We start from the raw sequence: 4,770 nt of genomic DNA on the forward strand, positions 1-4,770 counted from the left end.
CTAGTGTTGCCTTGGTGAACTGCATAAGGAACTCCCTTATTGTCTCCCTTACCCCTTGCCTCATGTTCATCACGTTCTGCACAGTTTGCTTCTGCTTCATACTAGCATGGAAATGTGTGAGGAACACTTTTGTTAGCTCTTCATAACTATAGATGGACCGAGGCCGCAAGTTCGACATCCACACCAGCACAGCCCCTTTTAATGAGGCCACGAAGACTCGGCAGAGAATCACGTCTGACCTCCTATGGACTGTCATGGCCGAACTGTAGTATAGGAGGTGATCAAAGGGGTCCATGGTGCCGTCATATGCATTAAAGATAGGTATCAAAAAATTCAGGGGCAGCTCGGCGTCTATTAGCTCATCAGATAGCGTATTATGGGTTGAGGTTACTATTATGTCAGCCAGGTGCCTTTTCCTCTGCATTCCTTTTATCCTCTCAGTGTGACGCTGGATATGGCTCTCCAGGTCGTTCCTCCTATCCTTAGCTAGGCTGTGTGGGGAGCGGTGTTCCCTCTTAGCCCTTCTGGGGCTTCCTCCCCTATCTTTGCACCTGCCAATCTGATCCTGGCCTTGCCATCATGCACCGCTAGCTGGCCCAGGAGGCAATCCTTGATGACCTCCATGAGGGGGCACTTCCCGAGCTGTTCTCTATGAGGGGTTCTCATGTTCTTCATGCGGATGCGAGTCCCTAAGCCTTTGCGGCAAACGCTGGCATCTCTCTACCCTTGGTGGGGATCTATGGGCATTACGTGTCCCTAGGCTCCGGTTATGTGTAGAATAGGAAGCCCCCCCATTCCATGTAGAAAGGGTCCCTCATCGGCATCTCTCAGTGGGAGATCGAGGTGGCACCGAGCAAACCATGCGGGATGTTCTGGTGGATCCCCTCCTGGCTATTGACTGAGGGGTGACACTATTATTGGGTGATTCGTCTCGAGGTCGCCTGTCCAAAGCCGACCTAGGTGGCTGAGCCGAGCCAATTTGGGGTGCAGGGAGTACCAAACCGAACTGACTTATTAAGTCCCATACCAGAGTGTTTGTTGCTAACACCTGCAACTGCAAGCTCTGCATTTGTTCTTCCATATTCGGGTGAGCCACTCGGGATGACGGGATATGGTGAGATTGTTGGGGGTTTTGCTTGCACTGGTCTCCCTCCCCTGGAGTAATGACCTTGTCAGGTAGGGCTCACTGGGTTCTTTGTGGGGAGGTCTCCAATGGGACATCCTCCTATCCCGCCATTAAGGATGAATGAGGATGTTCAAGTGGTAAATCACGAGTGGACCTTACTCGCGTTGTCGTAAAGGAAAAAACCTTCTCATTTCTTAATTGCATTGATCTAGGGTAGCTTTTTGTAACAGTTTCCCACGGACGACGCCAATCTGATGTGGTAAAAATTAATCGGGCGATCTTTCTTATAGTTCCAAATGCTCTAGATGATCTGCACAGAAGAGAAGACAGGAGAGAGCCGGGTTGACCCGACGATGGACTCTCCGATGCCTAAGTCAGATCCTTTCATAGCAGATACTCAATAGAGTTTTCAGTTAAAAGAAGTGATCGATCCCCTTCAATGGAGGCTTACCTTGGTATTTATAGGCCACTGGTAGAATAGAGAAAAGGGGGGAGTCCATGGAGAGTCCTACCGGGTGTGGAGTCCTAGAGAGGGACAAATCTCTGATGCTGGGAATATTCCAGATCCTGGGGTATACCAAGGGAATATCCCCCTCTCATCTCGGAAGTGCCAACTTGGGAGAAGTGGATACCTCTAATGACGTGTAGTGGATAGAATCCTATCCTTATGATCAGGGATTATGTTTCTTGAATGTAGGAGTGGACGAGAGCACGTTTTTGGGAACCTCGCTTCTTGACATCGGGGTGAGGTGGCAGTAAGGCTAGATGAGGGCCGAGGTGGTGGCTCAGGCAGGTAGAGGGCCGAGGTGGTGACTCAGGCTAGTGGAGGGCCGATGTGGTGGCTCAGGCTGGTAGAGGGACAAGGTGGTGGCTCAGGCTGGTGGAGGGCCAAGGTGACAGTTCGGGCTGGTGGAGGACTGAGGTGATAGATCAGACTGGTGGAGGGCAGAGGTGGCAACTCGGGCTAGTGGAGGGCCGAGGTGGCAGCTTGGACAGATGAAAGGCTGGGGTAGCAGTGCAGCATTCGTTAGTTCGCTCCTTGGTCATGCTGTGGTTAGGGAGAAATGGCCTCATCAGGGGGTATTTTACCACTTGTAAGAACCCTGCATTCCATTACTTTAGTACTTCTTCCTTGATCTTCTCACTCCATTCTAGATGCATCCTTCTGAGCTTCTGTTTGACCGGCTTTGCCCCAGTGTAGGTCGGCAAGCAATGTTGCACAATGTCGGGATCTATACTAGGCATATTCTCTTATGACCAAGCAAAGACTTCGATCAATTCCTTTAGAAGACTAATCATCTATTCTGCTTCTTCATTGTCTAGGGTGGTGCCAATTTTTACCTCTCAAAGGCATTGGTCGGTTCCTAGATTAATAACCCGAGTATTCTCATGGATGGGTTGGGATTTCCTTGGTTTGCATTGTTTTATTAACTCTTGATATTTATTGAGATCATCATCAGAAAAAGGAGGCAAGTCATACTTTAAATCAAAATTTTCATTTATGAAAGGAGTAACATACTCGAAATACACGGACTCGGGACTCTCCTCAAGAGGGGAGGCCGACACAAAATCATAAACAGTAGACTCAACAACTGACTCGACTATAGACTCTCCCCAATGCTAGTCCAGTTTAGGAGCAGTTCAACTGTGGCAATGGGCCCTTTCTGCTTCCAGGAAGGTTGTTGTTATTTCTTCAATGGGGCAATGGTTCTTCTAGATAGGTGCCTGTTTCTTAAAAAATACCAGTTGATCAACCCCGTGCTCTCGGAAGCCAAACTTTATGAGAAGTGAAGATTGGTGGAGACTACTCAATCCTCTTCCTATAAAGTCCATCTTTTCCATCCTATTGAGGGATGCCATCCCAGTGCCTTGGTCACATTTTTGACCACCTTCACAGACTATCCCATTGTAGTTGATTAGGGCATAGTACATGCAAACCATCATTCTTTGTGCTCTTCTTTGCTTTGCATAAGTGCTTCTTCCTCTGAAAGGCCTAGGTTTGAGCTCATGTAACTCCTGAGCTCGTGACTTTTGTAGAAAGTAACAGATGTGACCTTTCAGATCCGTGGGAAGTTATAGACTCCAGATGAGTCTTATCTTCTTTTTCCATTCCCTCTTCAAGAGTAATTGGGGTCTTGGCAATTCCTTTGACCGGATAAGTGTTGTGGAGCTGCTAGAGGAGAACCCATCTTCAATCAGTGCTACTTCCACTATTCCAGTGATGCAACTCTCTTGATCATTTACTTTGGCTAGCATTTGCTATATTTCTACCTCATGAGTTATCCAATCGAACTCATCTTGAAAGAATACTTCAAACCCTAGTTGCATCTTTGCAACGGTTTCGTCAAACCATGGCTCAACATTTCCACAAAAGGGAAAATCTTCTCCTTCCCTTACGAAGTACCCATTGAGAGTGGGGTAGTAAGATTTTCCTAGTCATCCTTAGTACCTTCTGCCCTTTGCTTCCCTTCTTGCTCCTTAGTCCAGGGGTTTGAGAATGTACCCAAGACCACTCTTTCCTTTGCTAACCACTGGAGTAGGTAATTTTGAAGCACCCTGATGATACTTTTCCAATTCATCCCCGGAAAGTATTACATGTTCCTCATCATTTGATTCACCAGAGGACTCCATATAGCTTCATATTTAGCCAGAATCTTTTCATCTGGCATTTCCTTAGTGAGTGCTGCACAAGTTTCCTCTATTTCAAAACCACTAAGTTGAACTTCCTAGTCTTGTTCTTCTCCGTTTTCAAAGTTGGCTAAGGTATTCACCACTTCGGGATCTCCGACTACTATAATCACCTTTCCTTCATGAATGAATTTCATTTTCTGATGGAGACTAGAGGACACTGCCTTTGCATGATGTAACCAAGGCCTTCCCAAGAGCATGTTAAAAGATGCCGGTATATCAATGATTTGGAAATCAATAACAAACTTTACTAGGCCAATTACTACGGTGATGGTGAGGATGCCAAGGATTTTTCTCTTAATGTTGTCATATGCCCATATGGTTTGGGTTGACGCCTTCATCTCTTTCAAGTTGATGCTAATACTCTTTGTCGATCTCAAGGGTAGAACATTCAAAGCGAACCCGTTGTCAATGAGAACCTGGGGAACCACCTTGTCCAGACATTCTACCGTGATGTGTAGAACTTTATTGTGCTGGGCTCCTTTAGGGAGTTCAGAGTCTGAGAACATCAATAACTGTACCACATATATTGCCCCTACTATGTGCGAGATGTGTATTGGATCTATCTCGATTGGCACTTGAACATTGCTGAGAGACTTTAAGACTGCTTAACAGTGCGTGGGGGGCCATCAACAATCTCCAAATCGAGATATTAACTTGGGACTTCTTAAGCTGAGCCAAGGCTAGATTCTCTGGTTATTTCTTCAAGCCACTAGTTCCTGCCCCATTAGTTCTCGACTGTTCTATGGCTAGGGCCTTGCCCTTGTAGTCTTTCCCACTCCAAGTTTCCATCACATTGGCAGGTTTCTTCACGATGATCTCTATGGGATAGCAATCTTCATCATTACTGTTTGTTATGGTAATTGTCCCTACCATGGGGTCATCTTCTTCCTCAGATTCCTCTTCACTACTTGAGGTAGGAGGTCGAGGTCCTCCACAAATATCCATGGCCTTGG

The sequence above is a fragment of the Macadamia integrifolia genome, chromosome 7 (assembly GCF_013358625.1).
Source record: "Macadamia integrifolia cultivar HAES 741 chromosome 7, SCU_Mint_v3, whole genome shotgun sequence".
Taxonomy (NCBI): domain Eukaryota; kingdom Viridiplantae; phylum Streptophyta; class Magnoliopsida; order Proteales; family Proteaceae; genus Macadamia; species Macadamia integrifolia.